Here is a 19,999-nt window from a genome sequence, read left to right as displayed (position 1 = left end):
ACAACCACACAATACTGGAAATCATGGCCTAACCAAGTTGGCACATATTTTGGGGGGACATAATTTAATCCATGACAGTGAGTTTGAGCGTCTTTTCATAGGTTTGCTCCTATTTGGATTTAAGCCATTGACACTGAGTGGATTCCAACTTGTAGCAACCCTATAGGACAGAGTTGAACTGTCCCATAGGATTTCCAATAAGCGGCTGGTGGATTCAAACTGCTGACCTTTTGGTTAGCAGCTGCAGCTCTTAACCACAGCACCACCAGGGCTCCTCTATTTGGATTTACTTCTCTATAAATTGCCTATTCATGTCCTTTGCCCATTTTTTGTTTGGTTATTTATCACTCTTTTATCAATTTCAAAGAGCTCTCTATATCCTATAAAGCCTTTATTTGTCCTCTTCATTGAAAACATTATTTTTCAAATGTTTTTTGTCTTTGTTTACAGTATTTTGTGTCAAATAGTAAAATGTTATTGAAGAATATAAAAACAAGATCTGAACAAATGGTAAGAAATATTATGTCTTTGGATGGGAAAACAACATCATAAAAATGCCTTTCCCCAAAGTTATTTAAAATTTTAATGCAATTGCAGTTGTAATCCAACAAATATCCAATTAAGAATCCAAAATATATCATATATATATAGAATAATCAATGTCCAAGAACAGCTAACAAATTTTTACAAAGAAAGGCTAGTGATGGGATACTTGCCTTAACAGGTATCACGAAATGCTTTAAAGGCCCTGGAGACAAATTAATATGATAGTATCATTTTTTTAAGTGGGTTATCATTGGAATAGATAAATATGTAAGTGAAACAGAATAGGGAATCCATAAATAGGTCTCACTATATATGAAAATTTAATGAATGACAACTATTTTATTCAATAAAATGAAAAAAGGACTGGTAAAGTAGAGGGCCAGTGAAAGAGAGGAAGACCCTCAATGAGATGGATTGACTCACTGACTGCAAGCATAGCAATGATTGTGAGGATGGCATAGGACGAGGCAGTGTTTCGTTCTGTTGTACACGGGGTCACTATGAGTCAGACCTAACAACAATAACAACAACAATTTAATAAATGACACTGGCAAAAGTGTCTATCCACATGAAAGACATTAAATTTGGAACAATCTTATACCATATGTAAAAATTAATTCCAGGCAGATAAGGCTTAAAAGTAATAATAATAATCCTCTCCCCAAAATCTAGGAGACTGCACATATACTCGGAGTCAAGAAAACCTTTTAACCAAGAATGGGAATTCAATATTAAAGAATATATTAAAAAATATGAAGAGACTGGTAAAACGATCATATTTATTAACTTGATATTATCAAGGAGATTGTTCTTCTAGCGCAGTGCCTGGCAAGTGTAAGAAGATTAATGAATCTTGTTCAATGAATGACTCTCTGTATATCATTGTTTCTTTTGCCTTAAATTACAGCTGAAGGACAGCTTCATGGGCTAGCAGTGATCTACAAAGTACAAGAGAGTCGAACAGTTTTAACCTACACAGTACTACAGGCAGGAAAGGTATAGAGAGTTTAGAGTAAAAGGAAGAATTAAGGTCAGCTTGTGTGTTGCATTACTTTCCAGAGAAAGACTCTAAATTACAGGGAGATTCAGGGACAGATGACATAATGAAATTAGAAATATGTCTTTTGACCAAATTTCAACTTGGTTTTATGAATGATGGAATTCAGTAAAATATAATTGTAAATATAGATGGTTAATTTTGGAAGAACATTGAAGCCAAAGGCCAAGAAATGTAGATCAGTTTACCTGGATAACCTAGAGAGTTAGTACAAACTAATAGTCTTTGGTTGTGTAGACTCTCAGTCCAACACTATTTCTCCATGCCAAGCAGCTTCTATATTCTCACCTAGTTAATATTTCTCTACTTTCAATACAATGTAAAGTATTGAAATGCCTTTCAAATATACTTACTAGAACTTGGATTCTTCATTCCTATAAGCATGATAGGCACACATACACAAGTTCCTCGCTTTGTAGGTGGGAGCACTCAGGAACTGGGAATCCCCTCATGACAAGTTTATTGAGACAGAGTCCCTGAATATCGCAAATGGTTAAGCAGTTTAAACCCATCCAGAGGTGCCTCAAAAGACAGGCCTGGCAATCTGTTTCAGAAAGGCCACAGCCTTAAAAACCCTGTGGAGGAGTTCAACTCTGTACACATGGAGTCACCATGAGTCAGAACCGAATTGACGGCAACTAACAAGAACAACAATAATTGTTCAAGGCATTGTACTTTAGTGCCATAGGGTAATAAAGATAAGACACAGTCACCAATCTCAGGGGGCTCATATGGTGAATCAGTAGTGAGCCAGTCACCCAAGTCCCACTCTAAATTGTGTCACTGAAAAAAAAAAAACTGAAGTGCCCCTAAATTGATGATCTATTTCACCAACAGTAGCAAATTGTGTCTGACAACAATCGTAGACTATATGACCATGTCGTGCTATTCAATAAAAGACCAGCTCAGCTCACAAATGACTCTCCTACCCGTTTCTTAAATGCCTGACCCAGAATTTTGTATGTAGTTTCAAGGCCTCGCCCCACAGCTGAGGCCTGTCACAGAGCAGCTCATCTAAAGGGCTGCCTACTCATCAGCTTCCTCAGCCTGTGTGGGCTGGGAATGGATGTGCAGGCAAGGCATTGGCACACTAGCAAAGCCTTTGGGAATGTCCTCTGGGGCTTGCCCAGAATACCCATTGTGGCAGCATTTCTTCCTTTTGCCTCTGCCAGTCTTCTGCCACCCTTTGATAACTAAATTGGAATACCACCATCACTCATCACTCTCAAAAAATTCTAACCTGTGTGAAAAGTTAGTGCACCTTAGGAGAACAAACCTATTGTTAACTGTAATTCAGATATTTTCAAGCCACTACCTTTATCCTCTGTAGGGGTGGGTTATCCATTAGGCAAGGTTCCTTGCTTACCAGATCATCTGTAGTGAACCATTTCACATTTTTTCATCACATCAAAGACCCTGCTTCAAACATAGCTGGCATCTGTCTCTCTCCCAATCCCACAGCACCTTCCTACAGAATCAAAGCCTGTTTTCAAATGTACAATCCCTGCCAGGGACATATCCTTGGTGAAACCCACGTGAAATTGTTCACTACAGATTAGTAAGTATGCACAATTCAGCCTGTGCTCACCTTGCTTATTGGATAATCTGCCCCTGATCCTCTGACTTGTATTTATTTTATTGTAGTTTTCTTGGCACTAGTCTTTCACCCCGCCCAGTCTCCACACCACAGTCAGAATAATTTTCCTAAAGTCTAACATTACCTTTGTTCTGACCTCTGATTGTTTGAGAGCCTTTTATGCCTGCAGAATAAAGTCTCAACTCCTTACTTTTGACCTCAGGAACTTTGCAGTTGCTGTTCCTTCTTCCTGGAACATTCTTTACCTAGATACTCACATGATGCCCTCCCTCACTACCTTCAGTTTTCTGCCTAATTACTACCTTATCCTACTTAAAATAGCACACATCCCCATGCTGGTCACTCTCTGTCCCTCTACCTGCTTTATTTTCCTTAGCACTTATCCCCACCTGCTTTACTATGTCTTTCTTAGTTTCTTTGCGTGTTTTCTAGAATGAGAACTTGATAGAGCAGCAACTTTGTTTTTGTTTGCCATCATAGAACAATGCCTGGGAACAGTAGGACCTCAATAAATATTTATTGAATGAATGATTGAATGAATGAAATGCAGTTCCTCTTTGCAGACTTTCCTGACACCCCTAGGGCACTTGTTCTGTTTTCTGTTCCCTCAGCGCTATGTATATGTGTCTCCGGTGTCATATTTCATTGCGATTTTTTTCTTTTGCTCCTCCTCAGTTCATAAAATCTTCAAAGGCAGATGTTTTACTCATCTTCATATGTTTCCTGGCACCCAGCATTTTGGTGAATATGTATAGAATTAAGGGAGGAGGAGGAAAAAGAATGGTATAGCCCAGTGGAGATTCCAAGGTGGACAGGCATGAGCCCTTGGATTAAGGTGGAGAAATACTTTATTACTCCCTGTCATGGACTGAATTTTTTCCAAAAAAAATATGTGTCAACTTGGCTAGGCTGTGATTCTGAGTATTGTGTGGTTGTCCTCCACTTTCTGATTGTAATTTTGTGTTAAAGAGGATTAGGGTGGGATTGTAACACGCTTACCCAGGTCACATCCCTGATCCAATGTAGAAGGAGTTTCCCTGGAGTGTGGCCTGCACCACCTTTTATCTCACAAGAGCAGAGAGAAGGGACCTCATACCACCACGAAAGCAGTGCCAGGAGCAGAGCGCATCCTTTGGACCTGGGATCCCTGCACAGAGAAACTCCTAATCCACGGGAAGATTGATGAAAAGACTGACAGAGAGAGAAAGACTTGACGACATGAATTTGGACTTTTAGCCTACCTTACCGTGAAGAAATAAATTTCTCTTTGTTAAAGCCATCCACCTGTGGTATTTCTGTTATAGCAGTACTAGATAACTAAGACACTCCCATCTTCAGGAGGCTATATTGAAAATAAAAATGGTGTTCATGTCACTATAGATACCCAAGGTAAAAGTGTAAAAACAATCTCCTTGCCATTGAGCATTTCCCAAGTTTCCCCTCCTAAGGACGTAAGGACTTTCTTGTGTCTTTAAAACCGCTTGAGCGACAATGCCCCCGAAGCTTTAAACACAAGCTAATGGGCAACAGTCTGGCATGAAGGCCATATCACAAACATTGATAGCCTGTGGAATTCTGTAAGAAAATGGGATTGATGTTCTTAGGAATAACACTTTAACACATCACCTGCCTGGATGGCATGAGTCTATGGGACTCATACAGACTCTAGGAGCCTATCTAGCCAGAAAGCTTAGTGTAGTGGAAAAGAGCAGTAGGTTAGGAGTTAGGAGCCCTAAATTCCAGCTCAAGTTTTTCTACAAAAGTGCTACTTACTGGCTAGGTATCTGTACCTTGCACTTAAGTTCCTTATCTATAACAGGGGAGATTGGAACTAGATGATCTCCAAAAGCCATCCCATCTGTCCAGGCATGGACCAGTAATGTGAAACTTGTTTCCAAAAATGGAGGATGCCAAGGGACTGAAGAAAGGCAAGCAACTCAAGTGTGGTGGTGAAGGATTTTATTAGAGAGACTTACATACAAGGCCAAGTCTTGGGCAGCAAGAGGACCAAAGCAGATCTCCACACCCTGCAGTAGGATGGCCGAGGTTTTATGGACAATAGTGGCTGTGGACAATAGTGGCTACATGCCAGGGACTTTCATAAGGATGACTTAGCAAACTGTAGTGAACTAGCAGACCACACGAGGGCACTCACGTTCGGCCTCCCAAAGCCTCTTTGCCCTTCTGTCCAACCCTCAAGGCTGGCTTCTGCAATCTGGCATGCTCCCCCGTCTTGTGCTGTACTATGAGAGACCCCATTCCCTCCCCTCAGGGGACAGATATAGAAGTTGCTGGTCAGGTGCAGAATGGTACCTGCGCATTGTGCAAAAGATGGAGAAAGTTACTACGTGCCCAGAACAGGGGAAGGCTTCTCTGATAAGGAGAAGGAACCAGGAAAGAGAAGGCAACCTAATTCTGAGCCTCCTTCTCAGAGAATGCTCTGGGTCCAAGGACTTTACTTAGGCAACCTGAATAGCAGGTGTGGAGGCAAACCATTCCTCCAAAACCAGCTGCAAAGTTTAATGACTCTGTTGATTCAGCTGGGAGGTTGTGTATAAGTGGCAGGAACAAATTGAGCCTAGAAAAAGGAATCTATTATCTCTCAACACCAATGAACTTGAATGGTGAGGATATGACTATATCACTAATGAGATGATTGAAAATGGTGACAAATTTTTCTCATGGAAATGACTCACACAGTTGTGGAGGCTGCAAGTCCCAAATCCATGGGCCAGGTGTCAGGCTGGAGGTTTCCCCTGACTCACGTGGTTGCAGAGGCTGATGACCCCAAAATCAGAAGGTCAGATGGCATGCTGCTGGCTCACATCCCAAGAACTGAAGGTCACAGGGTGACAAGTTGGATGCAGGATCCAGAGAGAGCTTTGCCGGAACATCCATATATATTGGCTATAGGCCACACCCCCAAGGAAACTGGTTGGTTTTCAACTGATTGGCTTTCAACTGAATGACTTTCAACTGATTGACTGCTCATATCAGACCACAAAATGGAGGATGATTACATAATGTCTGCCAAACCACTGAGAATCATAGCCTAGCCAAGCTGACACATAACCCTAACCATCACAGTGGGGAACCTTTCCTACCCAGGCTGGAGAGGTACATGCAGCAGAAAACCAAAAACCCAAACCTGTTGCCATAAAGTTAGTCTCAACTCATAGTGACCGTATAGGACAGAGTAGAACTGCCCTATAGCGTTTCCAAGAAGTGCCTAGTGGGTTCAAACTGCTGACCTTTTGGTTAGTAGCTGAGCTCTTAACCACTGCGCCACCAGGGCTCCACATGGAGCAAAGAAGGGCTTAATTAGAAGACTGCAAACTTGCAGTATTGCAGTTGTTGACTTACCTCTGCTATTGGGGTTTTCTCGGAGAACTAGAATTAATGTGGCCCAGAATTCTGGGTGTGCCCTTTGGAAGTTCCCAGGGAGGTTCCAGAGATTGCCAGCAGCACACTGGGTGCAGACAGTCCCTTGTGAAGTAGCAGCCCTGGCAGGCCTGTGTGTGACTCAGCAGAAGCAGTCACCTCACATCCTTGTTTCAGTCAGACCTCCACAGAATGTAAGGCCAGGACTGACTGGAATATTTAGTTAAGCCAGGAGGTCAAACACCTTACTTTCTGATATACTTTTTCTTTTTTAAAGTCTGTATCAGAAGTTTTTGGAAAATGTGTTAAGTCTTGCTTCATAAAATCATGTAACTTCTCACAGCTACCTCTAGAAACTACATTCACAATCACGTGTGAATGAGTCATAGGCTAAGAAACCTGAATGCACTGAGATAAGGGTGTGTTGATTTCTCTCATCAAATGTTCATTTGTGGCCATGTAACGGCCTGTGTAATGGATCACAAGTGCATCATGAGATTCTCACAGGCCCTATCTATTCATGTGTTTCAGAAGTGTCACCCTTCTCCATCCCTTTCCACCATGTGCAAACACATGCAAACACATAGTCACATACTTTTTTTTCTCCCTTCCATTTAGTTATGTTTCACCAGGTGGCTTGGGAAGGTTTTTTTTTTATATATATATAAATTTTTATTGTGCTTTAAGTGACAGTTTACAAATCAAGTCAGTCTCTCACACAAAAATTTATATACACCTTGCTATATACTCCTAATTGCTCTCCACCTAATGAGACAGCACACTCCTTCCCTCCACTCTGTATTTTCATGTCCATTCCTCCAGCTTCTGGTCCCCTCTGCCCTCTCATCTCCCCTCCAAACAGGAGATGCCAACTTAGTCTCATGTGTCTACTTGATCCAAGCAGCTCACTCTTCACGAGTATCATTTTTTACCCCATTGTCCAGTCCAATCCCTGTCTGAAGAGTTGGCTTTGGGAATGGTTCCTGTCTTGGGCTAACAGAAGGTCTGGGAACCACGATCTCTGGGGTCCTTCCAGGCTTAGTCTGACCATTAAGTCTGGTCTTTTTACAGGAATTTGGGGTCCGCATCCCACTGCTCTTCTGCTCCCTCAGGAGTTCTATGTTGTGTTCCCTGACAGGGCAGTCATTGGTTGAAGCTGGACAGCATCTAGGTCTTCTGGTCTCAGGCTGATGTAGACTATGGTTTATGCGGTCCTTTCTGTCTCTTGGGCTCATAATTATCTTGTGTCTTTGGTGTTCTTCATTCTCCTTTGCTCCAGGTGAGTTGAGACCCATTGATGCATCTTAGATGGCCACTTGCTAGGGTTTAAGACCTCAGAAGCTACTCTCCAAAGTGGGATAAAGAATTTTTCTTAACAGATTTTATTATGCCAATTGACTTAGATGTCTTGGGGAGGTATTTTAAAGTACTCTCCAATGGATGATTAAGGGTTTAAACCATTTGTATCTGAAGTCCTCTCAGACAGAAGATATTAGTAAGGAAAGGCTTTTCTCAACTCTTCATCTTGAACACTAATTCAGGACCTTCTGTGCAAGTTATCAGAACCCCAAACTCCCATTAAGGGGTTTAACTCTCCTCTCCTTACACCTGATTCTGAGGGTAAGCGTTCTTGGCTGGAATCCCTACTAACAGAGAAAGGACATTTTCAGTTCTTGGTGAGACATACAGGTTATTGGTGGACATAACCACTCAAGCCAAATGTACTTGTGCTAGTCTCTTATCACATCCCGCCTAGTAAATGATTACTGGTCATTTTTTTTTTATTATTATTATTTTATTTAAGCCATTTAAAAAAAATTGTGCTTTAGGTGAAAGTTTACAGCTCAAGTTAATTTCTCATTAAAAAATTTATACACATATTGTTTTGCGACATTGGTTGCAATCCCTACAGTGTGACAGGGTGTTTCCACCCTGGGTTCCTGTTGTCTGTTCATCCAGTTCCTGCCCCTTCCTGCCTTCTTGTCAGGCTTTTGAGCAGGAGCTGCCCATTTGGTCGTGTATATTTGATTGAATTAAGAAGCACATCCCTCATGTGTGTTATTTTTTGTTTTATAGGCCTGTCTAATCTTTGTCTGAAAAGTGGGCTTCAGGAATGGTTTCAGTTCTGGGTTAGCAGAGTGTCTGGGGGCTATAGTTTCGGGGATTCCTCCAGTCTCTGTCAGGCCAGTAAGTTTGGCCTTTTTACGTGAATTTGAACTCTGTTCTACATTTTTCTCCTGCTCTGTCCAGGATTCTCTGTTGAGAGCCCTGTCAGGGCAGTAGTTGGTGGTAGCCAGCCACCATCTAATTCTTTTGGTCTCAGGCTGGTGAAGTCTCTGGTTCATGTGGTCCGTCAGTTATCTGTTTCTCCTGTGTGTTAGGAGGCAGGGTTATGTGCTGAGAGAAAGGTACACAGAGATGAGAGAGGTTCTACCACAGAGCATGAGAACTTACAATAGCTCACACGAGGAGTGCCTGACAAGGGATGTGTAAAGAGGTTGTCCTGCCAAGACTTCCTAACTGTGTGCCACTGCCTGCGTGTGAGCGTGAGCAATAGAGCAGATTGATGTCTCAGAAAACTATTCTGGAGGCTTGTAAGCAGCGGTTGATGAACCGTGGGTATAGGCTGCTCAGAGGAGGAAGTGAAGCCAGAACACTCATGAGGCAGGAGATAAGGGAGGGGTTGAGAGAGCTGCAGGCCTCAGTGAAACTTAGGAGTGGGTGTGGGGGAAGCTTACAAAAGCCTGAGAAGTAAGTGGGGAAGTTCTGACCAGTTGGGTTTAAAATTCCCCAGGAGGAACTTGTTCTGAGGGATGACAAGGCTCATGTTACGTTCATGAGAATAGGCTGGAGTACCAAAACAAACAAACAAACAAACAAACAAACACCCCAAACCCATTCCCGTCTAGTGGATTCTGACTCATAGCAACCCTGTAGGACAGAGTAGAACTGCGCCATAAGGTTTCCAAGGAGCCTGAGCTCTTAACCACTGCGCCACCAGGGTTCCAAGTACAGTGGGCTGCAAAGTGCACCAATTAACAACCGATAGACAACCCAAAGAAAGGATCATTAGACAAAGCGAGGCTTTAAAAAAGCATTGCCAATGTTTCCCCCGGGAGCGTTTAACCCACAGTCTTTGAGAGACAGTTGTTAACGTACACTGTCCGATTGATCAGCAAATCCTGTTGGCTTTACCTTCAAAATAGGTCTAGAATCCCACCCATTTTTACCACTTTTATTGCTATTCCCCGCTTAACTGGATCCTGCAATAGCATCTAAAGTCATCTTCCTACTAATACCTTAGCTCCCCTATAATGTGTTCATAACACAGCAGCCAGAAAGATTCTTTGGAAGCATGTCAGACCGTGTCATTTATCTGTTCGGTAACTTCTCATCTCATTCAGCAAAAAAGCCCAACACTCTCTAGATCTCATAGTCCTATTCATCTGTGGTCGTACTGTGGTGGCTTGTGTGTTGCTGTGATGCTAGAAGCTATGCCACTGGTATTTCAAATACTGCAGGGTCACCCATGATGGACAGGTTTCGGTAGAGCTTCCAGACTAAGACAGACTAGGAAGAAAAGCCTGGTGAACTACTTCAGAAAAGTAACCAATAAAAACCATATGGATCACAAGAGAATATTGTCCAATATAGTGCTGGAAGATGAGCCCCCTAGGTTGGAACATAGTTGAAATACAATAGTGGCTGCAAAAGTGGGCTCAAGAGGCGGGGCCAAGATGGCTGACTAGGTAGACGCTACCTCGGATCCCTCTTGCAACAAAGACTCGGAAAAACAAGTGAATCCATGACATATATAACAATCTACGAACCCTGAACAACAAACACAGATTTAAAGAGTTGACCTGAATGACAGAGACGGAGAACGAACAAATACGGGGAAGCAACGACTATTTTCGGAGCCTGGAGCCAGCGTCCCAGTCAGGTAACCTTGGCGCTGGGCTTAGGACTGGGCTCAGGAGAGCTGAACACAAAATCTTGTGACGGCGCAAACAAGGGGCACAGCCCTAACCCCTTGAACTGACCCCAGGAGGGGGCCCAGCCAGTCCGCGCAGATGGTGTGGCGATGCGGCTGGTGAGAGAAGTCCCCGGGAGGCAGTGACTGGTTTTGGAACGAGGAGTGCAGCGTCCCAGCTGGGGAACCTTGGCGCCGGGCTTTGGATTGGCCGCAGGAGAGCTGAACACGGCATCTACTCACTGCACAAACACGGGGCCCAGCTCTACTCCCCTAAACTAACCCCGGGAGGGGGCCCAGCAGGTCCAGGGGGGAGCATGGCGACGCGGCTGGTGGGACGAGAAGTCCCCCGGAGGCAGTGACTGGTTTTGGAGCCGGGAGTGTAGCGTCCCAGCAGGGGAACCTTGACGCTGGGCCTTGGACTGGCAGCGGAGGATCTGACAACGCTTTAGCGGGCCAGACCCTCGGGGGCAATCTCCACACAGCCAGCACACATAGGCGACAGATAAAATAGTCATCCCAAGCAAGATAAGCAACTTCAGCTATGTTCCGGGGTGCTACTCTCCTGTTTTTCTGAATCCCCCCCGCTCCCCTTCCCAGGCGGCTTCATTAACATTGGAGTTTCCTGAGCCAGAGGGAGAACGGCTCCAGCTCTGTGGCGGCTTTGCTTTTCCCTTTTTTTTTTGGTCTTTTCCTAACCCATTCTTCTGGCCTGAGAGAAGCAACCACAAAAAACCCAGAGACCAAAAATCCTTCCCTAATTGGACTAAAAACACAGAACCAGCTCCAGCCAAGCATATATGATCCAAATCTCGGGCTTTCATCCTTATAGGGAACAAGGTGGCGGTTATAATCCAAAGGCAGTTCTGATAGGGATCTGACTGCATTTTTTTTTTAGCAGATTTACTGGAAAAACAAGTTTCCCAGGTCTGATATCTCTGCTTATTCAACAGAGTCCTAACTGACCCACAACAGGGAACTGAGGGCTGAAGCTCCCCCCCCCAGACCACCTAGCCTCTTGCCTTAGGGGTCTAAGGAGGGTGACACCTACCAATCAGTAGAGGTACTTACATTGGAGGCCTAAGGTACAGCTGCAGTGCCCTCCCACCAAGGTGCCATAGGAATAGAGACACACCTACCTCACTGACACTTGGGGGAAGCCTGTCAGCATCCTGCCCCCCCTGGAGTGTGAACCCCAGCTGCTAATAGAATCTGGTGTACACAACTATCACCACTACTTCTCGAGGTGGATAGGTGTTAGGGTGCAGCACACACTTGATGACCCAAAATCAGATTCTACTCAAGAATAGTGAATAGACTCAGGCATATATATCTGGCAACAGCCCAAACCAGCTGGTAATAGGTCATAAGTAAGTCAAGGGCTACAACAAACAAGACAGCACAATCTAGTAGCCCATCCACGTATATTGAAAGAAAACAAAACAAGATAAGACTCAGTGAGCAATTATAGAATAAACCACTATTTTATATCTTAGTGATGGCTCGGAGACAGCAGTCGATATCAAACCACATAAAGAAGCAGACCATGACAGCTTCTACAACCCCCCAAACAAAAGAATCAAAATCTTTCCCAAATGAAGATACAATCCTGGAATTATCAGATACAGAATACAAAAAACTAATTTACAGAATGCTTCAAGACATCAGGGATGACCTCAGAAATGAAATAAGGCAAACTGCAGAAAAAGCCAAGGAACACACTGATAAAACAGTTGAAGAACTCAAAAAGATTATTCAAGAACATAGTGGAAAAATTAACAAGTTGCAAGAATCCATAGAGAGACAGCATGCAGAAATCCAAAAGATTAACAATAAAATTACAGAATTAGACAACGCAATAGGAAGTCAGAGGAGCAGACTCGAGCAATTAGAATGCAGACTGGGAAATCTGGAGGACCAGGGAATTAACACCAACATAGCTGAAAAAAAATCAGATAAAAGAATTTAAAAAAATGAAGAAACCCTAAGAATCATGTGAGACACTATCAAGAAGGATAACTTGTGTGTGATTGGAGTCCCAGAACAGGGAGGGAGGACAGAAAACACAGAGAAAATAGTTGAAGATCTGCTGACAGAAAACTTCCCTGACATCATGAAAGACAAAAGGATATCTATCCAAGATGCTCATCGAACCCCATTTAAGATTGATCCAAAAAGAAAAACACCAAGACAGATTATCATCAAACTTGCCAAAACCAAAGATAAAGAGAAAATTTTAAAAGCAGCCAGGGAGAAAAGAAAGGTCTCCTTCAAGGGAGAATCAATAAGAATAAGTTCAGACTACTCAGCAGAAACCATGCAGGCAAGAAGGCAATGGGATGACATATACAGAGCACTGAAGGAGAAAAACTGCCAGCCAAGGATCATATATCCAGCAAAACTCTCTCTGAAATATGAAGGTGAAATTAAGATATTTACAGATAAACACAAGCTTAGAGAATTTGCAAAAACCAAACCAAAGCTACAAGAAATACTAAAGGAAATTGTTTGGTCAGAAAACCAATAACATCAGATACCAGCACAACACAAGGTCACAGAACAGAACATCCTGATCTCAACTCAAATAGGAAAATCACAAAAACAAATTAAGATTAAAAAAAAAGCTCATAACAGGTAATCATTGAAGTCAATACGTAAAAGATCACAACAATCAAAAAGAGGGACTAAATACAGGAGGCATAGAACTGCCATATGGAGAGTGATACAAGGCGATATAGGACAATGCAAGTTAGGTTTTTACTTAGAAAAATAGGGGTAAATATTAAAGTAACCACAAAGAGGTATAACAACTCCATAACTCAAAATAAAAGCCAAGAAAAACGTAACGACTCAGCAAACACAAAGTCAAATACTATGAAAATGAGGATCTCACAATTTACAAAGAAAAACATCTCAGCACAAAAAAGTAAGTGGAAAAATGAAATTGTCAAGAACACACATAAAAAGGCATCAAAATGACAACACTAAACACTTACTTATCTATAATTACACTGAATGTAAATGGACTAAATGCACCGGTAAAGAGACAGAGAGTCTCGGACTGGATAAAGAAACACGATCCGTCTATATGCTGCCTACAAGAGACACACCTTAGACTTAGAGACACAAACAAACTAAAACTCAAAGGATGGAAAAAAATATATCAAACAAACAATAAGCAAAAAAGAAGAGGAGTAGCAATATTAATTTCTGACAAAATAGACTTTAGACTTAAATCCACCACAAAGGATAAAGAAGGACCCTACATACTGATAAAAGGGACAATTGATCAGGAAGATATAACCATATTAAATATTTATGCACCCAATGACAGGGCTGCAAGATACATAAATCAAATTTTAACAGAATTGAAAAGTGAGATAGACACCTCCACAATTATAGTAGGAGACTTCAACACACCACTTTCGGAGAAGGACAGGACATCCAGTAAGAAGCTCAATAAAGACACGGAAGACCTAATTACAACAATCAACCAACTTGACCTCATTGACTTATACAGAACTCTCCACCCAACTGCTGCAAAGTATACTTTTTTTTCTAGCGCACATGGAACATTCTCTAGAATAGACCACATATTAGGTCATAAAACAAACCTTTGCAGAATCCAAAACATCGAAATATTACAAAGCATCTTCTCAGACCACAAGGCAATAAAACTAGAAATTAATAAGAGAAAAACTAGGGAAAAGAAATCAAATACTTGGAAACTGAACAATACCCTCCTGAAAAAAGACTGGGTTATAGAAGACATCAAGGAGGGAATAAGGAAATTCATAGAATGCAATGAGAATGAAAATACTTCCTATCAAAACCTCTGGGACACAGCAAAAGCAGTGCTCAGAGGCCAATTTATATCGATAAAGGCACACATACAAAAAGAAGGAGCCAAAAGTGGACTCAAGCATACCAACGATCATTTGAAGATGGCCCCAGGATTGGGCAGTGTTTCATTCTGTTTTACATAAGGCTGTGCTAGTCTGCTGATTTGACAGTAACTAACGACAACAACAGTAGTCTGCAACCCGCTTCACTCTCTGATGTCATCTCCTGACCTCCCCCTCGCCCACCGCTTCAGCCTCACAGGTCTCCTTGCTCTTTCTGAGCACCACTCACGCTTTTACTGAGGGAAGTTTGCACTCATTGTTCTGTCTGCCTGCTAAGTTTTTACCCTGCGTGTATTCTAGTCTTTGCTCCAATGTCATCTTCTCATTTGAGGCCTTTCCTGACCACGCATTTAATGCTGACCTCCTCTCCTCCCAGGTTTTGTCTATTTTCTTCCCTAATTTCTTATAACAGTGCCTGGTACTCAATAGGAATCAATAATGAATTGACTGAAGAGGTATTTGCTCATTACTGTAAGGTGAAATTTTAAGTGTATGCTGACTTAGGTAGAGAGACAAAGGAAAAAGAGACATGGTAAAAGTGTTGTTTTCTCTGGAAAAAGGAAAGACAGAAAATAAAAATCAAAAAAAAAAAAGAAGGAAGAAAGGAAAAACCAAAAAGCCATTAGTGTTTACCAATAGGTCTTTAATAATAATCCAAAGAGAGGCAGATCAAAAGACAAGGACAGAAAATAAAGGGGCAAGATAAATCAACTCTACTCTATGCACTCCAAGTACGTACAGGAAAAGCCTGTAATATAATTTAATATCCTTCCACATTAATTAAATTTTAAATATAAGCAACCGCAGAACATCATTAGAAAGTGTGTTTTCTGAAGTAGGGTGTCAGGCTAAAGTAGGCCAGCACTTTAAAGAGGGTTTATTGGTTTCCTAGGGCTGCCGTAACAAGGTACCTCTAACCAGGTAGCTTAAAACAACAGGAATTTATTGTCTGACAGTTCCGGGGGCCAGAAGGCCAATTTAGGGTGTGTCTGTTCCTGGGGTTCTTCTTCTGTTTCTGTAAGGACACCTTCGCATTGGATTAAGGAGCATCTCATGCAGGTGTGACCTCACGTTAACATGATTGATTACATCAGCACAGGCCCTATTTGCCAGTAAGATCACAGTCACAGGCATGGGGTTAGGACTCTCTTTGGAGGACACAATTCAACTCATAGCAGGGAGCTAAATACAGGATGGCAAGATGTATTTTGGTAAAATGGGTAACGAAAACGATTACTTTGAAAGTTTTCTTAATATAAAAAGGAGAAAAAACTCACCCTTTGTGAGTATTGAAAAAGTAGGAAGAGTAGAGTGTTAGGAAAACAGGGGTGTGTGTTGGGGAGGAGAATGGGGGAAAGTAGTTAAATATAAACCTAGTTTTATTTGCAAAGCTTTTATCTTGATAAATGGCACCTTCTTAAAGTACATGCCCTGCCCGGGGAGCTAACAACATGTTTACGTTTCAAAATCCAGGCCAAATGATTTTCAAACTCTGGGAGGAATCCTTTGCTTAAAGTTCAGTGTACTGAGTGCCAATCTGACAATAAATAATAAAATATTAAGTAAGGAAGTTAGCTATTAAGAAGAAAATAATATTATCACTCAAACCAGACTTCAATAACTAGAAACTTGTAAGTAAGTTTGTTAGTTCCTGAGGTCTGTCCATCAGCTGGATACTATTCTCTGCAATATCAAAGATTTCCTTTTCTATAACGATGAACAGTAAATACATGTTTCGTTGAATTGAAAGACACCAAACATGTTATATTCATTTTTAGGAAAAATGATGATTACAAATGGTTAATTTGTACAGAATGACATGGATTATAAATAATGATCAGATTATGTTTATATATATATTTGAATGTTGATATCTTTGCCATATGTATTCTCCTGTGAATTGAATTAACGTGTTCTAAAAAAAAAAAAAAAATTTTTTTTTACCCCCAAAATAGAATGGTACTGTTTTCCAAAATTGCAAGAAAAAAATTAGAGTAAAGGAAATAATTTTCTCAATTTACATTTTTTCCTCCCATTAGTTGTCCTGAAGCATTCGGTTTCTACTACCATTTTGTATAATATAATCTGGTTCAGGAACATACGACTTTGCAAAAATTTAGTTATTTCTTATATCTTACATAAGATACAATCTTAAGCTTACTGCCACCAAATGGCTATCAACGTTTTGGCTTAGAGAAGCAGTATTTATAAGCAGTTATCTGAAGGAAAACTATTTTAAGAAACCATAAGACCTACAGAGTCCTTGGGTGGTGCAAACAGTTAACACGCTTGGCTGCTAAGTGGAAGGTTGGAGGTTTGCATTCACCCAGAGGCACCTCAGAAGAAAGCCACTGAAAATCCCATGGAGCACAGTTCTACTCAGAAACACCTGAAGTCGCCCTGAGTCAGAATTGACGTGACAGCAACCGTTTTTCTACTGATAAAACCTACCTTTGTCTTCAGCCACACCAGCAGAGAGCCTTGCACTTGAACCACATAGCGATGGCCTTTGGAGACTTGTTGATAGGAAGCCATCAGCCTCTCCCAGAGGACGCACAGGAAACAGCCCTGTAAAACCTGGTCCTGTTAAACGTGTTCTGCGAACAGTGTTACGTGGTGGCCTCCTTCTGTGGACCTCAGGGAGAAGTTTATTTTTAGCTCCACTGTCAAGGAAAGTTGTGCTTTTTTTGAGCATTATTTGGGGACAGTATATTATATAACCGATAAGGTTTTTCTTTTGGCTTATAAAAAACTTACCCCTAATCCCAAGGCTACCCATAGCAAAGTCAAAGGCTTTATGGGATGTATTTTCATGCCAGCTTCTTTCCTGGTTCCTGTTTATATTCTTACCTGTGTCTTTGCTTTTTTGTTCTGTCCTATTTCTAACATGTTTTATGTTATAAAATAAGTAGTATTTTGTGTTTTCTTTGAAGCTACCTTAAATCTTTTGGGTGAACAAGATAGGACATAAATAAACATACTCATATGTACATGCATAAAATTATGTTACGTTTAGTTATTTACATTTTATTTTCTGTTAACAGCACTGTGGGTTCCAACTACTTTTGCACCTGAAGAAGACAAAAACCTTTACTCTGGAATCTCGGCTGTTAAGGAGGGCAAAGCGGGTTCTTCATGACACCTGGCAAATATCAAGCCACACTATCAACACCTGCCAAAACTTTTTGAAAACTTATTTGATGTGTTGTTGAAAAGAACACTGTGCACATACTTACTACAGATTAGCATGCTGACCAGTTTTCCCTAGTTTAGTCTAATACAAAACTTATTTACCTCTTCCTGTTTCAAGCCTCCATCACTGGCAACCAACCAACCAGTACATTTTTACTTAATTCTGTTTAAATTATCCACTTTGTGGATAATTTACAATGATTTCTGAATTCTACACTACACCTGTGGGCTCACAGTGAAGACTCATGTTAACAGTACCTACCCTGAGCAAAGCAGAAAGATATTTACCTGTGTTTTATTGACTATGCAAAGGCAATCCACTGTGTGGATCATAACAAATTATAGATAACGTTGCAAAAAATGGGAATTCCAGAACACTTAATTGTGCTCATGCGGAGTCTGTACATAGACAAGAGGCAGTCATTGAACAGAACAAGGGGGTACTTCATGGTTTAAAGTCAGGAATAGTGTGCATCAGGGTTGTATCCTTTCACCATGCTTATTCGATCTGTATGCTGAGCAAAAAATCCTGGAAACTAGACTATATGAAGAAGAATGCAGCATTAGGGATGGAGGAAGACTCATTACAACCTGCCATAAGCAGATTATACAACCTTGCTTGCTGAAAGTGAAGAGGACTTGAAGCACTTACTGATGAAGATCAAAAGACTACAGCCTTCAATATAGATTATACCTCAAAATAAAGAAAACAAAAATCCTCACAACTGGACCAATAAACAACATCATGATAAATGGTGAAAATACTGAAGTTGTCAAGGACTTCATTTTACTTGGATCCACAATCAATGCCCATGGAAGCAGCAGTCAAGAAATCAAACTACACAATGCATGGGCATAACTGCTGAAAAAGGCCTCTTTTAAGTGTTAAAAAGCAAAGATGTCACTAAGGTGCAGCCTGATCCAAGTCATGATATTTTCAGTCTCATATGCAGGCAAAAGCTGGACAATGAATAAGGAAAACTGAAGAAAAATTGATGCCTTTGAATTATATTGGCAAAGAATATTGACTATATCATGGACTGCAAGAAGAATGGACAAATCTGTTTCGGGAACAAGTACAGCCAGAATGCTCCTTAGAATCAAGAATGGTGAGACTTCATCTCATATACTTTGGGCGTGTTATCATGAGGGACCAGTCCCTGGAGAAGGACCTCGTGCTTGGTAAAGTGGAGGGGCAGCAGAAGAGAGGAAGACCCTCAACCAGATGGGTTGGCACAATGGCTGCAATGATGGGCTTAAGCATAGCAATGATTGTGAGGATGGCGAAGGAGACCTGGCAAGTGTTTGCTTCTGTTGTACAACCCTGAGAAAAACATAATTAGGCCAGATAAACCCACTAAGGAAATGTCAATGCAAGCTCCTCAGTTCTTTGTTTAGCCTGCATCATTAAGGCTTGACCTCTGTGAAAAATCCTCAGAAAGCCCACATGTGCAGTTGAACCAGACTCGCCATCTACTGGGGAAAGCGTGGGGTTACAGGTGGAAAGAAAATAGAGTTGCAATACAAGGTAACGAGCAGTATAAAAATAAGCATTAGAGACACAGCCGCAACTAATAATAATAATGTTATTAATAATTATAATACCATTATGTTAATATTGTAATATATTTTTATTATTGTTGTAATTATTAATGTTAACATTAATAATAATTAACACCTATAGAGTGCTTGGAGCTTGGAGTCACTAGGTGGGGCAAATGGTTAAGCTCCCGACTATTAGCCAAAAGGTCGGAGGTTTGAACTCAGCAAGAGGCACTTGAGAAGACAGGTCACAGCCTTGAAAACCCTATGGACCAGTTCTATTCTGCACACATGGGGTTGCCGTGAGTTAGAACTAACAACAAGAGTGCTTATTATGTGCCAGGTACTATTCTAAGCACTTTACAAAGAAATACAGTCTTTGTCACTATTTCCTCCAGGAAATAGTGTTGCTGTGAGTCGATTACGACTCATAGTGACCCTACAGGACAGTGTAGAACTGCCTCTGTAAAGTTCCCAAGGAGTGGCTGGTGGATTCAAACTGACGACTTTTTTGGTTAGCAGCCAAGCTCTTAACCACTGCACTACTAGGGCTCCATTTCCCCCAGACTACTCAGAAAATAAAAATTTTATGTTCTTATCTGTCCTATCTGTAACCAAGACTGTTGCATTTCAGACTTTTACCAAGAGGAACTTCAGTACAAGGCAGCTGAGATAGGTAGAACTGATAAAGCCATTACTAAATTCATGCCAGTAAGAAGCCCAGTGGGTGTGGGTATGAAATTATCTGCACGTCATTCCTAAGACATTAAGAAGGCTGCCTCTAAATGTAAAACTTGAAAAGTGCA

Source organism: Elephas maximus, chromosome 3 (genome assembly GCF_024166365.1).
Source record: "Elephas maximus indicus isolate mEleMax1 chromosome 3, mEleMax1 primary haplotype, whole genome shotgun sequence".
In the NCBI taxonomy this organism is placed as follows: Eukaryota; Metazoa; Chordata; class Mammalia; order Proboscidea; family Elephantidae; genus Elephas; species Elephas maximus.
Note: the sequence above shows the minus strand (reverse complement) of the source record.